Source organism: Vespa crabro, chromosome 15 (assembly GCF_910589235.1).
Source record: "Vespa crabro chromosome 15, iyVesCrab1.2, whole genome shotgun sequence".
In the NCBI taxonomy this organism is placed as follows: domain Eukaryota; kingdom Metazoa; phylum Arthropoda; class Insecta; order Hymenoptera; family Vespidae; genus Vespa; species Vespa crabro.
The window spans coordinates 4,707,476-4,732,748 of NC_060969.1; the positions used below are offsets into that span (position 1 = coordinate 4,707,476).

At 39.5% G+C, this 25,273-nt stretch overlaps 1 long non-coding RNA gene across 2 annotated transcripts in view; it reads left to right on the forward strand.

The window, feature by feature from the left end:
- The window catches only part of LOC124429548, a 241,384-nt gene that overhangs the window by 169,501 nt on the left and 46,610 nt on the right, over positions 1 to 25,273 (forward strand). For both annotated transcript variants that reach the window (XR_006943483.1, XR_006943482.1), the window contains exon 3: positions 7,723 to 7,810. This is a non-coding gene — a long non-coding RNA (uncharacterized LOC124429548). The remainder of the gene's footprint in view (positions 1 to 7,722; positions 7,811 to 25,273) is intronic.

Sequence of the window (25,273 nt, forward strand, 5' to 3'; positions counted from 1 at the left end):
TTCTCGTATTGGTGTCTCGGTAGGATCGGTGGCCGAATTTAGATCAAATCGGGGAAAGCGTGGCGCGTGCCGCGCGCGAAAGATCACGTCGATGATACAAAAAGAGAGAGAGGGAGAGAGAGAGAATCCTCGTAATGCGTACGCCTGTTTCTTTCTTTTTCTCTCTCTTTCTCAAGCGCGAGTAAGCCGATCTCGATGCCGCTACCATCGCCACGGGCTCCTTCCTATCTAGATGAGATACGGCTCCCTTGATCGAGATATATCGTTCCCACCCTCCTAAAAAACTCGCCCGATTTCAGCATCTCCAATAACAATAGGAAGAAGAGAGAGAGAGAGAGAGAGAGAGAGAGAGTGATAGGGTGAGGGACGGGAGATTAAAAACAGAGAACGATTAATGATCGATAAAATAATTCATCAAATAAACAGGTAGAAAGAGTATCTAAGTTTTTATCTAAAAGATAGAACGAAAATAAATATATAATTTAGAATTTTGTTAAAGACAAAATCAAACGTGATAATAAAGCTCTGATTTGTTTTGTTGAAAAGTACTCTGTATTATAAAGCATCATGGTGATTCTTAGTGGATATTTCGAGGAGAAGAGAAAGGAGAGAGGGTCTCGCGTGGCTCACACGCACGAGGAGGAAGAAGAAGAAGCTTACGACGACGGAGAGGGAGGTATAACGGAGGAGTAGGGGAAAAAGCAGAGGAGGGGTAACGGCGTCGCTCGAGAAGCTAGCAAGAGAAAGATAGATATATATATATATATATATATATATATATGTATGTACAAAGAGAGAGAGAAAGAGAGATAGAGACACGGTAGGGGAGAGTAGGGGAGGAGATGGCTGCGTTGCCGAGTCGCCGGCTGGCTGGCTGGCTGGCTGGAGTACCGGCGGAGTACAACCGAACAATCTGTAGAAGCTTGTCCAGGACGAGAGAAGTCCGTAGATCAGCCAATCAGATAGGCATACCCCCTCTCGTCCATTGTCACAAAATGGCGGCCCTAAATCAGCTTGACTCCGCCTATCGCTCTCCCCACCTCCAGCGCCTCTAGCGGCACCTCCTGAAAAACTCCGCCTATCGATTCATTTTTACAACTCTTCTTCCCCTCTCTTTCTTTCTTTCTCTCTCCTCCCTCCCGTTCTCATCACTATCTCTCTATCTCTCTCCCTCTTTCGTCTCCACCTCCGCGAAAGAGGAGCCATACGGAACGCTACCGTGTCCAACAATCTCGACGCAACATTTTCTAGCATCTCTACGCTAGAACACAATCCATTGACATCTTCTATGTATATATGGGATTGTGTATACATATGTACCTATCTATAATACCTACGGACGTACGAGAGGAATAATAATAACGCGATCGATCGAGTTCGAGCGATGTTGATTGACCGTACCGAAAACGAGCTGCGAAAACGATGGGATTTATGGTGCGGCGAATTGCACAATTTTTCTTCCTCCGTTATAGAGTATAGATAAAGGGCGATGATTTTTATGAGCATCGGTATTACCTAGCTACTATTTCTGTGTTATAATACATATCTACATGTTACGTAGACCTAACGTTTTATCCTCTACGAGATCTTTTCTTTTATAAATATTACTACTACTTACGCATAGGTATTATACCTATAGTATTCCAAAATTCTATATGAAATAATTGCTGTTGTCTGATTCTATATGAAATAATTATCGAAAGAAAAAACGAAACGAAAAATGAAAAATCAATGTTTTTTTCGTATATATCGATTGACTGGTCCGATGTCCGGTCAGATATTTGCTCCGATCCGATATTCCATCGGCGTAACGACGAAGAAGAGGAAGAGCTCGAGTCAAGAGAATAACCATAATTTACGTGGCTACGCGAGCTTCCGAAGTTCGGCGGATATCGCGACGCGTCGACGTCGGTATCGATTTATTATTTTCTGCCTCGAGAGCGGAGAGTTCGAGCGCGTTCATAGGGAGAGAGAGGAGAGAGAGAGAGAGAGAGAGAGAGAGAGAGAGAGAGAGAGAGAGAGAAAGAGCACGCACACACACACTCATATAGGTACCTATGTACTATCTGTCTATATGCAGACTTACACACTAAAACCTGATACCACGATAATTATACACGCTTTACATCTTCACTTGGAAAATCGCTATTGTCTCCGTACGGTGATAAATCGTCTTTCGAGTTGCTTCTACCTATCATTAATAACGTATGAAAAAAAAAAAAAAAAAAGAAACAAAAAAAAACAAAAAAAAAAAGAAAATATATATATATATATATATACATATACGTATATATTTATGAATGAAAACAGAAATCTATTGATAAATAAATTCTCATTGTAACGCGTTTGTTTAAATCTCGAGATAGGCAAGAGAGAGAGAAAAAAATAGAAAAGGAAGAAAAAACGTAAAAAAAGGAGACAAGAGAAAAAGAAATAGGAAAAAAAAGGAGAAGAGAAGAAAATAAAAAGACGGAGATGAAAAGAGAATACGCGCGGTTTATGCTTCCGCTTCGACGCGAGAAAACTCGGCAATTTCTTCTTCCTTGACCGGCGTGGCGCGCGCTCGACCGATAAGGAAACCTCGGATAAAGGTACGACGTTTGAAAAAGTAACTGGCAGCCCTGTGTGCGTCCGTGTGAACACCGAAACGGCAGCCCCGAGCTTCGGCGAAAATAGAGATGGTGGAGGAAGTAAAGGGGTGGTGTTGGTGGTAGTGGTCGAAGCCACGAGGGTTGAACAGAGAAAACGATAAAGAAGAGGATAGAGAGAGAGAGACAGAGAAAGAAAATCTTGCTTCTTCTCTCGGGGGCCTCCTTACCGATAACGCCTTTCCTTCTTTTCTTTTCTTTTCCTTTCTTTTCCTTTCTTTTCCTTTCTTTTCTTTTCCTTCCCATCTCCCAAAAGTCAAATTCGCCAACGATAATAACTTTTCCTTCGACATTATACTTTCGTAAGGTTATACCTAATACCTAATTACTTACATTGATCAAAATTTAACGAATGGAGATTATCGAGTAAAATTTTAGTTAAATGCGATACCCCCGTGAAATTAGAGAGAAAGTATTTATCAATAAAATATCTTAACAGATCTTAAGGAATTACGATATAAAATAAGAAAAGTGAAGCATTATATTCAAGTAAAATGAATCAATTAGCATATCTATTATTCTAATAATAACTCTTATGGAAGACGTGACTATATGTATTATTCATTATTTATCCAGCTATTAATATTAAATTGACAAAAATATGAAAGGGCTAATGATAGTCGTTAAAAAGGAACCGTAGCCAAATTTATATTTCAGTAGTTTCTCAGGTAAAGGTGATTAGGTAGAACTCATTATCCTTGATATTTAACGAGAGGCACTTTGCAAATGCCTGTAGGTATATTCTTCAAATGGGAAAATCTTCTTTCGTGAAAACGGAATTATCTAGATGAGATAAGGGGAAAGCATTGTTTTCTCTTTGAAAAGTTTCCTAAAAATAATTGTTCGAGATCGATCGAAAAAGCTTTCTTTTTTGTTTTTATTTTGTTATTTATATATATATATATATATATATATTTTTTTTTTTTTCTTAACTTTTCTTTTTCTTGCAAAAGTGAAACGAAAAATTGCAAAATCCTCCCATATGTCTTTCTCTATTTCTTTCCTTCTTGCGAGTTTTACGAGTTTAACTTGTTCGGTTTGTACCTAAAAGTCCAAGAAGTATCTACCTATCCTCTTAGAAAGTAAACGTCGTAAATTAACGGGCGAGCGCCAAGGCGGAGAAAAGTTCTTTCTTTTTTTTTCTCTCTTCCTTTTCTTTTTTTTTCTTCTCTTCCCCATTCTCCCTTTCTCATTTTCTTTTTCTTCCTTATCCTCCAAAGATTGAAAGAGAGATACCTATTGTTTGTTTATACCAAAAATTTCCTGAAACCACGAATGTATTCTCTCTTGAACTTTAAAATTTATCTTAGCAATAGCTATAACTTTACTTCGTCGTAAACTTTTTCATAAGAAGATCTGTTTCATTTTTTCTAACTTTGGTCTTTAAAAAGTAATTAGGTAGATAGGTATGTTTAGGTAATAGATATATCTGGAAATAGCTATAGAAGTTACGACACCTTTATTTTTCCCTTTCGTCATACGGTCAGTATTAATAAAGATTTGCAAGCTCCTTAAGTGACAATGGCGTTTGTACAAAAGCTTAGATAAAGTAAGTCAGATAACCATAATGATGGGTCATAAATATTATAAAAGATCATATACTTAACTCAGGTAAATTTTTACTCAAACGTATTAACGTATTTTTACTCAAACATATTAAAATGAATTGTTTCAAAAGGCTTTTATTGTTTATCATGACATTTAAAACGTTCGTATGATTTATTTGTTTAATTTATTATTTAGACAGTGATAAATCACTCAATTGTTTTTCACATACAGTTAATTAGAAATAGAAGTGAAGCGAAATTTCATTGAGATTGGGTATAAAAGTGAAGAAAATCAAAGCAGATCGTTGCTCTCTCTCTCTCTCTCTCTCTCTCTCTCTCTTTATCTTCCTTTACGTTCTTACGACGAGTGAATGCCGCGAGCGAGAAAACTTTGCCGGCCCTTCCTTCTTACAGAACTTCCAAGAGTAGATTTACCGTCTGCTAATAAATCGCTGGACGATTAGAATTAATGCCGGATTAATTCCAACGGCCTGATAAATTCTCCAAGGAAGACCCTCTCCGAATGAGAGAAAGACTCCGTTGAAAATAAGTTTAAGGAGAGAATCGGTCTCTCTTTCTCTCTCTCGCTCTTGGAATAAAACTTACCAGTGCTTGAGATTAATCGTCTTGGAGAAAGTTAAATTTCGTTTAAAAAGAAAATATATATTCACGAGAAAATCCGTTTAATATTATCAAAGAAAAAAAAAATATAGGTAGGAGGTATTCACAATAAGAGCTCCCTCTTGAAAAAGTGTGAGGAAATTCGAAACAATCGTATTTCTTTTTTCTTTCTATTTTTTTTTTCTTTTTTTTTGTGATTTGAAAGCTTTGTATCGATCGATAAAAAGAAAGAGGAGCAAAGAATACAGTCCTCTCTTTGTAAAAGGGTCCAGTAAGAAATCTCGTTTTTCGAGTACCTCTCTTTCTCTCTGTCTATCTAACTCGACAGAATTCGACGATCTCCTCTCACTATCCGCAAACTTTTCACAATGCATTCTCATCTCTTGCACTTATCCCGAGTCTGTCACAAGAATGAGAGAAGAAGAAACGAACGAACGAACGAACGAACGAACGAACGGACGAACGAACGGACGAAGGAAAGAAGGAACGAAGGAAAGAAGGAACCAAGCAAGTTCTTTAAAACTCTTCGCAGCCCGAAAAGGCCAAAACGTAAACTTCCACTCGCTCGCGTAGCACCTACAATATGTTTTCTCTCTTTCTCTCTCTCTCTCTCATTCTCTCTTTCTCTTGGCTCCACCGGAGCATACACAACCTCCATCGCGCCTCTACGCTCCTCTTTCTCTCTTGGAGGAGACACAAAGCCAGGCAAACGTTATCTTGATGAACCCTAAGTACTACAAGACCTATTTGGAGGAGAGATAGGTCCTGTGTGCGAGGAGTAGGGGTAAAACGAGGAGACGTGGCTCGAGGATAGGAGAAAGAAAGAAAGAGAGAAAGAGAGAGAGGAGAAAGAAATAGAGGGAAAGAAAGAAAGAGAAAGAGAGGACCGAATTCTCTCTCCTCAGTCCACCTTGGAAAAGAGATCTTTCACAGTTGTCGATGCCACCGTGATAAGAAACGGCATTCTCCTGGTTGCTACTCTTTTACTAGTACCAACCGTTCCTTCTCTTCTTCGCTTTTGCACTTTCCTAACTCTCTTCTTCTTCTTCTTCTTCTTCTTCGTCGTCGTCGTCTTCTATCTCCTTCTCTTTGATTCGGAACTTTTGGTGACAAACCAGCTCGCAGAGTAGTCCTCGAAGATCGAACGAAGTCTTGAAGAACGAACGAAGAATGAGTTGTTGGAAGACTCTCAGATAAAATCGAATCTGTGTACACGTTTCTGTGCATTCTGTGCACACGACATGTAACATGTTTTTGATACTTCGATTTAAGATATACAAAATGATAAAGAGAGTTGACGATAACTTGATTTATCATAAGGAATGACATTTGTTATTTTATGAATCTTCCAATGTAATAAATAATAAACCAAAATTTTATATGCCCAGTCTGTATATCTTTATGTGTGCATATAAGTATGCGTGTGTGTTTTTCAGAAAGCCACAGTTCTATATATAGATATGTATGCGTATGGATGTACGAGAGATCGACTTCAACGACGTGTTTGCCGTTCCTGAGTTTGCGATTGATTCGCAAATGTTGACCAAAGGGATTAATGGGATCCACAGAATCGATCCTGAGAGAGAACAGGTCAACCAAGCAACGTGTTCTTCGAAAACCATAGCCACTACCATAATAGAGAATGTCAAGCAATAGTTAAAAGAGAATAAACAATGTAGTCTTAATGAATTACATTTGAAATCAATGCGAATGTTTACATTGCAAATCAATACGATTTACAACCGTACGATTATTAGTTTGAAAATTCTTCAAGTTGGCCCAAGCCGTAATTCATCCGAAGAAACCAAGTTCAGGTTTTTTCATTGAGATCGGAAAAAGTTTTAGGAAAATTTTTTGAAGCGTCTCGAAGGCATGCAGACGTCGCGCATTGAACACAGTTCCGATTTGTCGTGCTGATATTTTTGAATTCTGACTAACGCCAGGCAATTGCGTTTCACCCTCCTTTGATTTTTTTCGAAGACCGCCGACGCCGTCACGGATTCACGTTTTTCTAACAATGACAGCTTCTAAAATCTTGCAGGTTTGACTTTCGGTCTTAAAAAGAAAAGAAAAGGAAAATAAAAAGGTAGATTAAAAAAACTAGCAAATGTTGAATTCTTTAACCAATAGTCTCTCTCTCTCTCTCTCTCTCTCTACTATTTAATTGTAGATTAAAAATAATTATACCCACTGAACAAACTATAATTTCTCATCGTAATAAATCTCGAAAGTGTATCGAACGAGCTATACATTTCTCGATTATTGGTATAAAAAAGAAAAGCAGAAAAAAAAGAAAGGAAAAAAGAAGAGAAGCAAGAGGATGAGAAAAGAAGCGACGAGAGAACGAGTCGACCACGCCTTTGAAAAAGAAAAGATAAGGAAGACTCGCGCGCGGCTAACAGGCGCATCGATAAACTTCAATTTCGAACAAACGAGGAAAAAGCAGGCCCGGATATATCTTCGACACGCCCCAACACGGTGTAAAACCACGGACTCTTATCGTGACGAGGACCAGCACGAGAAAGATAAGTGACCGTTTAGGCGATCTCTTTCAGATACGAGGAGGATGCTCGTTCGTTCGCCGACGAGCAAGATAATCGTATTCGTTCTACGAGAAGCTACGTACCTACACGGTCTATCTTTTTCTATTCTTCAACTTTGCTGCTGGCTTAGTCTCTCTGTTATTCGCAAACTCGTACAGTCTAACCTTTGCGTCCACTTTAAGCCGACATTTTCAAAATTACTATGATCTTCAAAGATGCTAGATCAGAAATCTATGCGAGATTTAAATCGATACGTTCAGTATTTGCAAAAGTTCTAACTCATTTTCTTCGATCGGACATAGGTAATTTTTATTATGTCTACATTGTTGAAAAATGTTCATCCAAAACAATATGTTCTTACAGGGTACAACGAGTAAAGGATCTTAGAAAACTGTCCTCGGAGATTTTCCAAGATTGCGGACTAGAGACAAAGCACCGTTACTTCGTTCAGGTAAGTAGACCCAAAATAGGCGACTCATAATTTACCCACCCCTTATCTTTTTCTTTTTTTTTCTCTGTCCATTTCTAAACTTCCTAATATATTGCAACCACGAACCATAAAAATGCATGGTGATTAATCGAAAGTCACCGGCCTCTTCGTTCACGCGTGATTCGAATCTTAAAAATTTTGGGAAATTAAAAAAAGGAAAAACAAAACAAAACAAGTCTTAATGAAAAGATCAAGTTGTGTTTCTTAATGAAAAGATCAGGATGGGATTTTCGTGCAGGGCAAATTTCTTTTTCCACGGAAGAAATTGGGTTAACTCGGTCGTACTAGTTTCTCTAGGCCTGCCTATAAGAAATTCGTACTGTAGTTTAGTGGGCCAAGTTTTCGAACTGTAGGTAGACATACTAACCTTTTAGGAAATTTCGAACTCAAAAGGACATCCGTAGGTATCATAAAGCCGGCGCCAGTCTCACAAATCCATACCACCTTTTCCTTTTCTTTTTCGCCTCGTTGCCTCTTTCAAAATTTTAGAAACATTCTAAGGCTATTTTCGTTTCCCGATAAAACTTTTTTTTTTTTTAGTTTAGATACTAGTTCGTTTATCATGTAAAAGTTAAATATCTAAGTTACGATCAAGAAAGTTCTGCCATGAAAATCTACCATGAAAATTCAAAGTACCTCCGGTATAAGAAGAATCTTCTAAACGCTCCAATTACGCCAGCTGAATCTCTTAACCCAAGGGATTTCTTAACCTAATCCCAACACGAACAATGAGAACCACCTGTCTTACTGATCACCGTTTTTTCTTCTCATAGTGATCCGTCTTAGAAGTTCCACGATTTCGCATGCGAGATCAGCCGATTAGGTCCAGAAAATATTCGCCGAAGTATATACCGTCAGGATAAGTAGAGCTTAAGGATGAAAATCCAGGTAGTAATAGGTATATTAGAGCAAGTTAGGACAAGAGAAAGAGAGAGAGAGAGAGAGAGAGAGAGAAAGACAAATCCGTTGTTCTTAGCTCTTTCTTAGCAATCCGCGCTCTAAAATGTCGCAATGTCTTTAAGCTATTGTGTCTCCGCCGTCTTCACAAGAGACGAAAAGAAGAAACGTCAATGGTTGCACCCTGCCTGCGCTTCGTCCCATTTTCCTGACCCAGGATTTTCAAGAGGACACCCCCGCAGGACCAACGCTAGACGTTGCCTCTATCTCTTTTGCGCACGAATATACCACGGTTTTATGGTCGCCCCCCTGCCTGATTTATGGACGGTGCGAACACCGTAAAATGTAAAAAGCATCTCGCCCGCGTAAGATCCTCTCTCTTCTGTTTCTTCTTCCAAGTTTCTATCTTTTTCTAGGGACATCCTACTCCTTCCAGTCAACTATTTCGTCTTTTACTGACTTATAAAAATAAAAAACACAAAATATATATTTTATTTTTATAGGATTTATCGCAAAAACTGACTCGTTAATTTAAATTTAGATAATCTATCTCAATTTGATGATACCTATCTATTTTAGAGTATAAAAAAGAAAGGAAAAAAAAGAAAACGTCAATATGCGCTTTCAAGTCGCAATTTTGGGGTTGTATCATCATAATTGATTTGCCAAGATATCGATTTCAGTTGTAGTAAACGACTGTCCGTCTGACTATGCGGGATATCATTGTGACTCGAGGTACCCCGCATTCTTTCCAGGGATTATGGTATATTGTCCGCCTTTATGGCACGGGACAAGAGACGACCAAATAGAACTCTCCTAGTTTCTTGCTACTTCTAGACACGACTCTCACCCCCTAGGTAGCCATACAAAATTTCTTCTCCCATTTTTTTCTTCTTTTTTCTTTTTTTTTCCATTTATTTTTTTTTTTAACCTTTTCTACGGATCTTTCTCGTGGTCTTAAAAAAAAAAAAAGGAAAAAGAAAGAAGGAAGAAAATTACAAATGTAGAGATGCTATACCATTCTTTCCGATCGTTTACCTCTTTCAATGAAATGCTTCGCAAGACATCACCGATGGAGCACAAACGATTATAGCTAAGTCATTAGTCAAATTAAGACGTCGAATTTAAATGTATAATAAAAGTCAAAAGGAATAGAAAGAAAGGAAGAAAATGAAAGAAAGAAAAGAAAGAAGTAAGAAAGAGATAAAGAAAGAGAATGAGTGACATGATGCTACCGAAGTTACTAAAGAACAATCATAATCGAGTTTAATTACTATGTAATTACCTGCACGAAAGAAGAATGAAAAATTCCTATCTAATAACAGGCCATCGATGGTTCTTCTCTTTCGGTGGCTATCTCATCTGAAAATTATTCTTCTCCATCACAGAGAGAGATAGATAGAGATAGAGATAGATAGATAGATAGAGAGAGAGAGAGAGAGAGAGAGAGAGGGAGAGAGGGAGAGAGAAGAACACACAGACACAGACACGTTGTGTGTTTCGGTGGATCCGTAGTTATCTGGTAGCGCATTCCACCTTAACGACTCTGGATACTTCAACGCCGGAAGTCTACCCTAATTTCTATCATTACGGCACAATATTTTCTTCGATCGAGACGCACCGATCGACGTCTACCTTGCCACCTAATTGCACGTTTACACACGGACCTGCCAAAACGGTGATTCGTTTCGCACGATCTCGACGTAACCATTCATCAAATGACGAAAGAAAGAGAGAGAAGGAGAGAGATAGAGAGAGGGAGAGAGAGAGAGAGAGAGAGAGAGAAAGAGAGAGAGAGATTGTACGCTGGCCCTTAAGAGAGGGAACTTAGTTACAGATGTGATTATTCCTTTCGGGATTGGTCGTTGCATCTTTATATTGCATCTCGAAATTGATGTATATGTAATTATCGAGGCCCGATTCATTTTTCATATAAGTTGTTTTTAATTAAATCCAATGTAAGTAGAGTCATATTATAGGTAGTATATACTCAATATGATATAATTTCAAGTTCTGAAGTAGAGTTGAAGTCTTATTTGAGAAATTTTCAAAGATGAGAGAGAGAGAGAGAGAGAGAGAGAGAGAGAGAGAAAGAGAGAAGGTTACGCTCGTGCCTTGTAACGAGCAATGGGCGGTGCCTCCCTTACCTTCCTTTTTCATGGTTCACGAGATGAAAAGTCGATGGACGTAGACAAGTAACAACAAGGTAAATGATTAGAGAAAAAGGATAGGTAGGTCGAAGAAAAGTCCTCAGCTACGATGTATAATTCTCAAGGATCCTGGATCAGTGTGAGTAGTAGTCTACTTGTGTAATGAACGACAGGAGAAAAACGGTACACTTGGCTTCGATCGTTCGAGGAGTGGCTTGTAGTTAAGCGCTTTAGCGCCCTCGAACTCTATAGATGTCGATAGGGCAGATCGTAGGCCCTTCTCTGAAGGTGTACCACCACTCGAGAGAACGAGGGTAAAAAAAGAAAAAAGAAAAAAAAAGGTGACTCGAGTTTCGCGGGACACATCGAGTAGAGCCTTTTTAGCGCGCACCTTTCAAACCTTTCTCATTGTCGAGTCACGAAAGACGATGATGCTGAACCGGAAGTCTCTTTCTTAACTCGATGCAACGTGGCCATTTGTCTTCCATCTTACAATATGATCGATCTCGATGGCACGAGTTTGTTTCTTTTAAACTCCATAATGATTCTAACGCGAAAAGTGTTTATAAATGAGAATAAAATGATAACGCACATTGCACAACGACGATTTGACGATTTTGAATTTCCGTGTAGCGAGAGAATTGACCGATCGATCGATTGATCGACGTATTTATGCGTTCATTATGCAACGAGCGATTGGATAAGACTTTTGTACGGGAGCGTGGCTAATTGAAACGCCACTCTGAAACAGATAAGCTTGCTCTCTCGCCGACGGAGAGTTACGAGACAATATTATGAGCCCGTCGTACGTCAACCTGAAATTAATTTCGACGAGTATCGCTTCGTGTTTCACAGATAATCGAGAAGCGAGAGTAGATATCATCGTTGGCAAATACGAGAATGTGTTAGATTAAATACAGAAAAAACAAAGAGAAAAAAAGGGAGCCGCGACACGTCGTATCTACATGCGGAAATAAGATAAAAATAAATTCCTATAAAATATAATAATAAATCGTTTCATTTTTAATTACTTCCACGTACTTTTTCTAACGCCTAATACCTGAAAATTCTATTAAATTATATATATATAGTTTTTTTTTACAACTACCGAGTCCGTTCAGAAATTTCCATACGGTAGTCTGTGTAACTACGTACATAGGAAAGCCATTAACGTGTCCGGCGTTAATCCAACGTACGGGGTATGCAGCATTTCCAACGTTGGTGTGTCGCTCGTTAGGCTGATTTGTCGCTTTATTAGATCTTAGTTTGTGCCTGCGCGAGCCGGCACTGCTTCGGAGGATCGCCAACATTAGCGCATTACATGCCAAGCGGCTCTGGGCAGATTTGCAATTTGCGTAAATTAGACGATTGCGAGCCGTCCGATCGTCGGCAACCCCTCTCAAATCGTCCTTTCTCTCTCTCTCTCTCTCTCCCTCATTTGCTCAACTCTCTAGGTTCGTATCTCTAATGGCACGTGTAATTGGCGCGATAATTTCCGGCGCGCACTTTGACTTGCGCCGTTTATCGATACGCAGCATGCTAATTAAAGAGACTCCAATGCTTACTTGCTGGAAAGAGAAAGTGGGAAAAATTGAGAATAGGTATGGTAGGTATACCTAGTGTAATCTTAGTCAATCTCTATTTAAATGATGGATAGTGATATGAAAAAAAGAAAAAAGAAAAAAAAATAACTAATACAACTTCATTTCTTTTGTAAAATAATAGAAATTAGAATGGAATGAACTATAACATGACTATTTTTATTTTTAAAATAGAAACAAAAATTGTAAGAACTTATGGAAAAATTGAATAATTCTTTAGAATCGAATGGCATCTTGGATGCATTTACAAGAGAAATACGAAGCATATATGGGCAATTACAGGAGCGCTTATGATCAAACTCTCATGTTTTGCCAGCTAGGAGGAACATTAAGGATCGATTTCACCCTTACCGAGGGTGAGGAAGACTACCCGCTGAGTCCAATTGGCCAAATCAAACGTCGTTGTCCATCTGTTCGCACAAGTGCATCCGTGCTATCGAGGGTCACAAGACTTGCCAAGAGTTAGACAACGATAAAGAGAACAATCGCGCAACGAAGGACGGGTGTTGACATTAGAATTATTTTATTAGCTCCCAAGAGAGATACCATAAATTTCTACAGTGATCTAGCACCATCTGCCGAAGCTTTTACTTCATAAAGACAATTTACAAACGGGCTTTATAACAAAATTAATAATATTCGTTATATAATGAAGATAAAAGAAAGGCAAAATTGTCAAGTTGAAAGAAAACAAAGTATGAGAAGATAAGGAGATAAAACATCTCTCTTAAGAGAGAGAGAGTTTCTAACTCATAGTTACTCAAGAGATAGTAAAAGAGACGGAGAAAGAGGTAACCGGAAAGCAGAAAAGAGGAATAAATCAGCAAAAGCACGCGAAGCTTCCACGGAATACAAAACAGAAGAAAGATCGTTCTCGTGGTGGCTCGTGCGTTGCTGGAGGATCTCTCCAAGCGACCGACTATTTTCCAATAATTTAGCCGCGTAGCTGCTAGGAAGAGGAGCAGGAGAAGGAGGAGAAGGAGGAAGAGGTGGTTGGTTCCGTCGACGTTCCAGGGGTTTGGGATCTCGACTCTCTCAGCTAGTGGTTTTCTGGGGGTGCCGGTTGGTGCAGTGAGCGCGAGGGGGCGCGCGCGCGCGCGCACGCGACTGACACTATCGCGACCATAAATACTAGGGAGCAGCCTCTGACGTCACCCACCGTGGGCCCGATATTATACTTTATCTCCAAACTAATTCCCCGCGACCAGATTTATTGCAAGAAAGGGGTGAAAAAAATATACCTACCCTCGGCATCCCCACTTTCATCCTTCTCCCTTTTCCTCTGCTTCTAGCTGCTGCTACGAAGCCGACACCTTCCTATTACATTCCACCTGACTTATCTCACTAATGCGAGCTGGATACCAACCTCCGTTTCTTTTCTCTCTTCGCTCTTCTTATTGGTGATCTTTTCAAGCGTTATCGTTGGGCAAGTAATCCTCGCGTTACGTTCGGGACGATGGAGCGTCCTTCGAAACGATCTCCGTTAAGATATAGGAAAATGATTTCCTTTTTCATTCGATTATATGATCTATGTACAAATATGATATCCTCTGTGATATTGAAATCCAACTCTTCGTAATAAAATTACAGCTGGACGATGCGGCTTTACATAACGTAAAAATAAAAAAGTTCGTTTACTCGGAGTACCATCCATCATTCGTCAATACACATTCGCATCCAAAAAAATAGAAAAAGAAAAAAAAAAAAAAAAGGAAATGATCTTTCACCTGAGCCAGATCGATCGATAATTAAAATTAATTTCTGACGAACGAGAGCTCGTAGTCGTCCTCAATTCGGACACCTGCTTCGGACAACACCTTCGAAAGGAGAAGTTTCGTCTACACGAGAATATCAATCGATTGAACCACCGATCTGTATCAATGAAACATTGATACACTCTATGGTTTTGGCAAGAGCATCTTTTACGATGAATTTGAGTCGACCTTGCGAGAATATTGTTTCGAACGACGTCGGTTCATCATCTCGAACGGCAGATTGTTTTTCAAATTCTCTTCGATGTGCTGCTGATCACGTTGTTGATTTATCTTCTCCTTTTCTTGTTTTTTTTTTTCAAGACTTATCCTCGTCGCCAAAAGTTGAAAAAAAAATTATTATACGTATACTTAATATGCTGCTAAAAAATATTCCTATAACTAATCTTGCCTTGCAGCTATCATAAGTCTAAAGATTCGAGAAAAAATTAATGATTTAAACCAAGGATGTGATACTTGAAGCACATAATTCAACACATATTACTAACATACCATAACGTGAAACTTTACTATCTCGTACAATCATAGCAAATAAATCTTCATTAATTAATTCTAACGCATTACTACTTAATTCTACCGATTAACTTGCAAACTTTTGCCTTTCCGGTCGTGGATATCAAAGTACATCTTTGCTTCACATCTGCATAAAAAGAGATAGAGGAAAGAGAGAGAGAGAGAGAGAGAGAGAGAGAGAAATAAAATATAAAGGCAGAATAAATAAGCTTTCCTCTAATGGAACCACGCTTCCCCACGTGTTGGGAATAAAATTTTATCGACGAAATGCGAACTTGCTATGCAAAGAAAATCTAAAAAAAAAGAAGAAGAAACAAAACAATAAAATAAGAAGAGGGAAACTAACTCCTGAAAAACAGACAATAGCGAAAATATAAAAGAGTGTTCGATGTGTTTCGACTATCCTTGCCTACATAAACAACTGAGGATACCCGGGCACCTACTACTCACACGTAAACACACGCGTCAACAAACCTCTACGTACGTATGTATAAAAACACGCTTACGTAACACGTGTGCGCAAACGCAGAGAGAAAGAGAGAGAAAGAGAGAGAGAGAGAGAGAGAGAGAGAGAGAGAGAGAGAAAACAGAAAGGCCGGAGGCGAACCGCGTTTTACATTTTTATTCGACGCCTTCTTTTTTCCCGGCAGCATGCCCACCCCCACGTCTCGTTGCCCGAGAGCCGGTGAACGAACGAGCGCACAATCAACCCCTACCTACCCTCTCCCCGTCCACCTCCCACCCTTAACACCGGAGAGACGGTATTTCACATTCAAAACGTCCCCCGTTCCGTTTTCCAAGCCACCCCGTGCTCACCACCGACTCTCTTGTTCTTTCCCTCTCGTTCTCTCTTTTACTCTTTTTCTATCTTTTTCTTTTTCTCTCTCTCTCTCCCTCTCTCTTTCTCTATTTTTCTCCCTCTTTCTCTCATACGGTCGAGAGCATCCTGGCGTATCTCTGCAAGGAATATAAAACATGGATCGTGCGTGAGAGCGCATACGAGCACCCCACCCACCCAGGCCCACACACATACATTTACAGAAAAGAACTCGGCTTTAATTTAAAAAATAATTAAACCGCAAAATTAAACGCGCTCGATCTCCTCTCGTTCTTTCCTTCTTCTTCTTCAAAGTCTTTGTGGCACTCCCACGCGTAGTAGATATGTATATATTCGACACTCGTTCGTTTTCCATCGGAAAAGAGAGAAGATCCTATGTGTGTGTGTATGCGTGCGCGCGCAAATGTGTACATATATGTAGGTGTAGGCAGAAGCATGGAGATACCTTACGTACGTGACTTCGCACGTGGGTAGGGGTAATTGAAAGTACAAAGAGAATAGACACGGATAACCGATGTCTCCATTAAGCGTTTGCCGATTGCAGCTTGCACGCTCGACTACGCTCCCTCCTTTCTATCTATCGTTCTCTTTTTCTTTCTCTATCTCTCTCCTCGACCAACGAAAAAGAAGAAGAAGAATAAAAAAAAAGGAACGTACCCACAGAGAAGAGCGAGTAACGAGAAAGAGAAGGGGTGATTTCTAATCTGATCGCTCGACTACCAACCGGAAGGGTGGTGGTTTAACCGGTGATGAACGTATTCACGTTCTGGACAGTCCAAAGAATACGATTACTCGATCTACATCTTTTAATTTGATTCTTGAATCGGTCTATAGAAAATATTCGAAGATGATGCACATAAAATATCGTAGATATCATTTAAACAAATAGGATCACATAAAAGGTCTGATGGATGGGCAAAATAATATAAGTCAAAGTTTTGTCGAAACTACGTTAATATTAAGTGCTTCTTCGCGATAATAATAATTCTGTCTTATATTATTTTGTCCGTCCATCGGATAAACGATCAACGAAACGACACGACTTGGAATAAGTTAGCGGTGATGGAAAAATTCAACACGATCTCTGATATCTTTCTTTAAAATAAGAAGAAGAAGAAGAAGAAGAAGAAGAAGAAGAAAGAAAGGAACAGTAGCGCCATTAACGATTTTTTCAAAAGAAGGGAAAAGTACTTTGGTAGGATCACGATTTTCCCTAGAGATTTCTTGTAAGAAATCCGGACACCTTTGGGCTCGAATCATGCTTGAGATAGGTCTAGGCATTGTCTCGGTTATTGTCGGATGAACATTAGAGAAAAAAGGACGAAAATAAGGCCAAAGCGGGCAGAGCTTTACGTTCCTAAAACTGAAGGATTTTAAGGATAACGTTATGTCCTTTCTTTTCCATCTTCCTCGCGAACCCTCCTCTTTTCGCGGACCTTTGCAATTCTCCTTGTCGAAGGACAATCGGACATAGAGTTCCCTGCTGAGAAGGACCTCTTGTAATCCTCCTGAACAAAAAGAGTTGACACCGATATAATGACAGTGAATAATACGAGAACATGGTCGCTAAACCACAAAGATTTACACTAAGTACCGTAAATATTCAACATCTTATTTCAAAACCTCTATATGTCTTTTTCCTATTCCATTGATACACCATAAATAAGAAATTTTATTCATTCTTCGTGTTGAAATATTAATAGAATTTATATCTATATGATAATAATATGATTGGCATAAATATACATATAATCGCAGATAAATTTCCTGATATCATTCTATTACAAGATATTTACAATTAGATAGAAACTTATTCGTTCGCAGCATTGAATTTCGAATTCATCAATTTAATCGGCACATTTTAGATATGTAAAATATGGAAGAGTGGCCGACGATAAAATTCAGGTGTCTCTTTGATCTTGTTCGGTGCACCTGCGAGGAAGGTATCATTCCTGTTATACTATATGCATTCACCTATCTTCGATTCCCTTCCTTGGTATAACCACCTGCGATAGACGGCATCCGACGTTATTACGTGCAACAGCGATAATTTTTGATCTCATGAATTTATAAGAAGTTATTTGTGTTGCGACACATGCTACTATGCTTATATAATATGTACATATTCGCAATAAAAAGATAATCCTAAAGACTTATTGACGATTCGCGTGATATTGCCATATATATATATATATATATATTTAAAAAAAAAAAGTTATATATTTAGTAGTTATTACTCGTTTTATGACTAGCATGATAACCTATAAGCGTGTAATAAAATTGATATTGCGCTAATGGATATCTAAGCAAAAAGAAATCAAGATTTAAAAAGAGAACGAGATGCGTCTCTTAGTCCGTTGCATCTTCCAAATATGTGCCGGAGGATTAAGAAGAAAAAAAGAAAAAAGAAAATAAAAAGAAAGAAATAAAAAGAAAAAGAAGAAGAAGAAAAAGGTAGACGATGTAGAAAGAAAGAGAAAATCCATGTGTGTACCCGTCGAGGGTGCATCTCGCTACGAATCTGCTGCTTTACGGGCCGGTGCATCGTTCACGTCTATATAATTATTCTCGATGCAGGATACACATATCTTTATAAGGAAGGGTTCACGTGTACCTCGTAGTATCCGCTACGGTATCTTTATGGCTTATTGCAGCGCTTTAGGCATTTTCGTGATGAAGAGAACGACGAGAAAGGGAGAAAGAGAGAGAAGTCAAGTTTACCGGCTTCGATACCGTCACTAAGCTTGAATCCTTTTTTATCACGCGTCATCTCTATGTATTGCACTTAACCCCACGATTTTGTATAACCTAACAAGAAGAAACCTAAGAAATTGCGAAGAAATTCTACGGTTATTCGTTAGTTCTCATCCCCAATCACGTTCTAAAGCCTCTTTAGAGTAGCGGAAATACTTGAGATCCAACTTCTAATTTCCCAAGGCGGATATTTCTCATTTTCTCATCCCCATCTAATCGGAAAGATCGAGCGATCGTAATCGACGCCGAGTTTAGCGTTGAATGGGATCAAAAAGAAGGAAGCAAAAGAAGAAGGAAAAGAAAAAAAAAGAGAATAAGAAAAACGAAGAACGTTTCTCTCTCTCTCTCTCTCTATATATATATATATATATATATATATATATATATATCCCTTTCTTTCTCTTACACATGTAAATTCCCGCATATTTCCATCTCCGAGTGTCTCAGCTTCACCTTACTGCTTACGACGAAACGCATGGGTTTTAGGAGTGAGGTGGGATGTGTATACTGGCCTGACCGACCAACAATGCCCTCATTCATACCGCGTACACACGAACGCATTATTGAATTCATCTTCAAGAGAGAGAGAGAGAGAGAGAGAGGGAGAGAGAGAGAGAGAGGGAGAAGGGGATGCTGAATGCTATCTATATTATCCGAGAAAGGGTTTAGCCGCTCACGCTGTTTGGCGTAGATCGAGATTATCTTCCGCAGTATCTGAAGCCGGCGCGCCACGACGCCGACGTCGTCGTGCTGGCGCTGAGGCCGCCAGCCAGCCAGCCAGCCAGCCAGCCAGCCAGCATCACCACCACCTCCATCGCCGAAAAGCGAAGTGCTTGCCCGGAGCAAAGAGGGCCAAGAGAGATCACCGCGAGATACGTTTGTGAACGTGCATGTCTGCCCTCCAAATCTAATGTGACGTCTGTGTCACGTACCACCTCCTTTTGCTTCTCTATATATTCTACACACTCGGGCCCCTCCCCTTACCCGTACTTCACCTCGTTCTGTTTCTCTCTCTTTAGAACTGACTGAATCTTCATGGTGTATTCTCCATGCATTTTTGGATTCATTCGTTTCGTTGTTATATATTACATTTTATTTTCGTTTAAAATTTAATAAAAAATCTTCCTCTTTCTCTTAATAATAATAATAATGAAGTAGGATAATTAGGATGAGCGTCGACTCGCAGGTCGAAGCTCCGGAACTTGGTGAGGTTAGTCAGGTGCTAAGTGGACCAAATCTTCGTCCCTTCCGGTTATCCAAATCCGCTCTACTTTTGAGTAATGAGCACGGTCAATGAGATTTAGAACGATTAAAGAAACTAATCGTCGTATTTTCGAAGCTCATACATATTATCTTGAATATTTTCCAATTGGTAAGTCATGAAATTTTTTTAACATCGGCAATGATAGTTGACCGATAGATAGATCGAATATGAATAAAAATATAATCTTCGATTTTATTGCTTGGAAAAATAAAAATTCGATTATTTATATCGACGTTACAATTTATAAAGACCAAAGTACTCTTATCTACTATCTGCTCGAACGAAATAAATTCTGAACCTTCTTTTTTCTTTTTTATTTTTTTTTTATTTTTTTTTTTTTTTTCGAAAACGCAACGCGCGCCACGGTACGAGCGAATATACTGATTTATTGCAGTTGGCAAATCGAAAAATCGATTCTCAACGCGAAGACGGTCTCGTTACGATCCACGTTTGATTCGAATATCGCGTATTAAACGATCGAGTTATTCTCGAGTTATCCTGAACCCTTTTCCAGCCTCCTCCCTCCCATATCGTTTTATCCGGATTTCTTAGGATCGCCTCGTTATGCACGCGTCGTCGAGCTCGTTCGCGACATAGAGAAAGAGGCAAGAAAGCGAGTTTCTCGGAACGGCTTGTTCCCGACGAGTGGAGCCCTTTATCGCGAGTGCTGGCACATATGTTGCGACGTACGTAGACGTTTCCCGTGATCTCCTTCGAAAGAAATCCAATTACGAGACCCGAAGAGAGAATCGACATTCTCGTATCGAGTTTATATGACGATCGAAAAATAAAAAATAGAATAGGTATATTCATAGGATTTCGACGACACAATGGAGCACAAATCGTTCTAACCAATGGGAATATCAATAACAATAAAAGCAACTACAACAAAAAGAAGAGAGATAGAGAAAGAGAAAATCAAAAGAGGGACAAATTTTCTATGTTGTATCGTACCCTCTTAATGAGGATGTCTCAGGGATAGAAGGAAGAACCGTTGGCCAATCTCGACATCTAAATTCACCATGGAATGATATTTGACCGCAGGATTTCTTGCTCGAGTAGGAGAGGGACGTGTTTCTCGATGCAGGAACACGCGTTTGCTCGCAAACACATCGCTGAGAGGAGACGAGGCTTCTCCTATAAATGGAGTACGTGTACACGTATGTACGTAGAGGGGTGAGCAAGAGGGAGAGGAGCGAAAGCGAGGTAGAGAGAGAGAAGGAGAGAGAGAGAGAGAGAGAGAGAGAGAGAGAGAGAGAGAAGGAGAAGAAGAGATGTTAAAGGAGGGATGCAGATGAGATCGTATCGGACGGAGTAATCGTCAGATCTCAGGAGGCAGGACAATACCGGGTGTTCTCTACTGTTCGGGAACACTCAAACATCGTACGACAATAGGATAGAAAGAACGACAGCTGCCTAACGCTCGATTCTCGCGTATGCGACGACTCTCTTTTGCGATTCACGAATTTTCGAGAGGAACGAACCGACGAAACGTCTAATGGTACATTGGAATTTTCCTGCTTGTTGCTTTCCCGTTTTATTTATTTTTATATAACAACTATAATATATCTAATATCGTTCGCGTAAAAGTTTTCACGTTGAAATTAACATTAATTCCATTCTCACCGAGATTAATTTTTGTAATTACAAAATACACACGGTTCGAGAAATAACTATTCTCACGTCGTTTATATATCCGAGAAGGAGAAACGTTAACGAGCCTCCTTCTACCGACACAATTTCTTCTAACGATCTACGACGTATCGAATGAGGAGGAAGAAATAAAGAAAGGGAGAAAGAGGAGGAGCACGTTGAAGCGTGATCGAGAGGAGGAATCCCCATTCCTCCGTCTCCTCTTCCTCCTTCTTCTCTTTCTCCTCCTCCTGCTCCTCCTCCTCCTCTTCGAAAGTGCGATATCGTCTCGCAGAATCTATCCGAACGCGGCAATCGTGGTCGACAATGGACCTTACGGATCGTGTATTTCCCTCTAGAATGCCATCCAGAGTGCCATATCCTGTAGTACCATCCAGAATTGCCAGCAGCATGATACACGCCTGACGACGAGCTTTGACAAGAGAGTGACCGACTACCAACAACAACACAACGACAATAACGACAACACGACAATAATCGCAAAACAGGCTCGCATCTATGCATTTTTCCGCGTTTACACGCACGATCCTTATCTATTTTTCTCTCGTACACTCTCACGTTTCTTTTCGCGACAATGGTGAAGCCACAATACCAACCAAATTACGGGCCTCACAGTCAAAATATGTTCCCTATGGTCTCTCCCTATCCCTCTATCTCCCTCCCTCTCTCTCTCGTAATCGTGATCGACCATCTACGAACATCGTGCATCGAATGACCGCAAAACTGCAGCTGTATTTTTGGTTATCGCCGATCACCGATCTGCGGATTTTCGGTTTTTACGAGTGGATCCACCAATGCTAACGCCTTCTTCTTCGAGCGTGAGTTTCATCCTTGCTTCTCTTTCTCTCGCTTTTTTCCTTTTTTTCTCTCTTCTTTAATCCTCTTGGTCCAATCGCCATTCCTATGAGTCCTACCTTCTTCTCTGGTTTTCGTTTTGCTTTGGAAAATGAACGAATAAATCTTCTCTCTCTCTCTCTCTCTCTCTCTCTCTATTTCTATCTCTCCATCTTTCTCTTATTTAGATGATTTTTTAAAAGGATATTCCTCTGGACATTGACCGTCCTTTTTGCATAGCTTTTCCAGGAAGTAATTTGAGTATTATTATTTAGTTGAGAGTCTGAGATAGATTTGAGTCCTTAGAGAGAGACTGGTAGCACGACGGTAGGAGGTCCTCGAATGTCCTGTGGTGCTTTGGGGACTGCTAACCAATATCAATCTCGCCACCTGGCTCATTCCTCTAACTTCCGTTGATCACGATCGAGAAATATCGAACTTTCGAGAACAGATAAATGTATGTATGCGAGAGAGGAAAATTGAACAAAGCGATGTGAAAAAAACTTTCGATCAATTTCTAGTAAAAAAAGAAAAAGAGGAAAAGAAAAAAGAGAAAGAATAAATAGTTAAAAATCCGAGAGAGAATACGTGAGAACGTAAGTTTCTCAGAGATCCAAAGCATCGTGATTTCCTGGTCAAGATGATCGACCACCTTCACCGTACAGGTCAAGCGAAGTTAGTTAAGTCATTCGTTAGGATCGTCACAACGCTCTCCGGCGTCGTCATCGAATATCATTGTCAGTGATAAATGAGCTGCACGATCGCGAGACCAAACCCTTGTCACGTTAGTCTCCTTTTTGAAAATGGAAGCACGAAAGGCTCATTCGATTTTGGGAATGGAATGCTTTAATAGCTTGCCTCTGTTGAACCTCATTCATAAAATTATAGGAACAAAAAATCTGTTCTAAAGAAAACAGATAGAATTATAGAATAATCGAAATGATGTCGAGTATAATGACAAATTATGTGCGATCTGTTAGAAATAAATGATCTAATGAACGAGAGGGAAAAAAATGAGATAGCTGAAATTTTCTAGAAGATACATTTTGGAAGCCCCGTTGAGTCGAATGGAAAAAGTCGCATACGTTTCTTAAAGAGTTTTCTCTACTCGAGCAGGAAATGGGTGCGGCCTAGTGTGCGGCACGGTAGCCGCAAATGAGTCGAAGAAGTCGAAATCGGTGGGGTTTGTCGATGGATCCGATTTAAGTCGCAGAGTCTTCCGTGAGCTAAGTATGGGTGTTCCCCAGGGGATAACAGAATGTCTTCTGATTGCTCTCTTGTCCACGAGATTACTTCGGCTACGACATGTATTCTGGATTTTCAGATAAATTAGCATTTTTAATATCACCTTCGACACGGTAGCTTTACTTGCCTATCTGATTTAAATGTTATTACGATTATGGAAATGATATAATATGAAGAAAAGTTATGAATGGAGAGTGCTGAAGTATTTGCAAGTTGAACAAAAAAAAACAAATAAAATAAAAAGGAAGAATAGGACGAGGAATTGTGAATGAAAAGAAAAATAAAAAAAAAAAAAAAAGAAAGAATAAAAAGAAAAACAAGGCAAATTAAACGAAGCGTATAATATAGAAATGTAAGTTTAAAAATGATGTATGGGAAATAGTCGGAGAAGTTTCTCTCCTGCACGTATATCGTAGAATAAAAAAGAGAAGGAGGGGAAGACTGAGGAAAGAGAGGAGAGGGAATGGGAGAAGGAGAGAGCCGGTTTCCAGCGACAGGGCAAGAGATCGCAGCTAGTGCGGAGAGACCCATCGCTCGTCGCTCTTTACTCGTCGCTCGTCGCTCCTCGTCTATGCAGATACGCCCAACAGATACGTTTCAGCTCCCGGTCTAGTCCCCACAGATAGAGCCGATATTATTCACCTAACCTCCTCACTAATTCCATTCATTCGCTCTAGCTCTCCTTTTCTAGCACGAGAGAGAGAGAGAGAGAGAGAGAGAGAGAGAGAGAGAGAGAAATGCGAACGAAGAGGTCTAGGAGGAGAACGAGAGTGGGTTCCAGGCTTTGCCTCTTGGCATTCCATTCGTGAAAACGCATCACCACTACTACTCTTACAATTGACATTGACGTGATTCTACCATTTCATATTTTCCTCTCTTCACCATTACTACGAGTATTATTATTACTACTATTACTATCAGTAATTACGACGAAACTAGTTCTTTCTAATTTAATATACCCGATAAAAAATCCAAAATTTTCGATCACTGACGATCATTGTTACAATGTATTAATGTGTTATATAATGATTATATTATTATGTAGGAAATATTCTATATGTATGTATGTATTTAAAAATGTCTAAACAATTTTGAACATATGTTGCGATATAATAAGATTCTGTAACATTGATCTTCATGTCAGCATGATCTTTTCGAGAAAAATAGAGATAGAATGAATAGGGAAAAGAGACAATGAATGGAGTAGACAAAGAACATACGTTCTGGCAACTTGTCCGAATCTCAAAGATCGACCTGCAGTTTAAGTAACAAGTGCGAGAGAGATACGAAGAGAGACTGGCAGATGCGCAATGCGAATTACATGCGGGATCGTCAAGACAGGATCACCAGGACAGGATCGCCACGGGGGTTTCCACATTATGTCCTGGCCACGTAACGCTCGTTAAGGGCTTTCTTAATGGCCAGAGACCACCCCCGTATTGCGCGTCTATAGTTTACCGGGGATATTAACTCGAACGAGCAACTTGCTCCCATAGTCTGCTTCCTAATCCGTATTGTCTAACCTCGATAGCCGATACGCGACCGTATTTAACGATCTAATTAGAGCAGGATGCTTTCGATCGGACACAGTTTACAACAGTATTGAAACGAACAATATATTTGAAATAATAAAAATGTTCGATACGTTTCTCTAAGAAATTATTTCTTAATATTATCTAGTCTCCATATATCTATCCAATGCATGATGTAAATAATATAATGATTAGGTGCAATTAGGAGGAAAACATTTTAGAAATGTATTGAAGTATGCATTCATTAGCCCGATAATACTTGCGTTACATGATTTAGATTTAGATGGATCGCAAGTAATACCCAATGTCCAGATCTCACCACTTGGAAGTTGCTGCATGTGGAGATCCACGGACTAAGATAACATACTAAT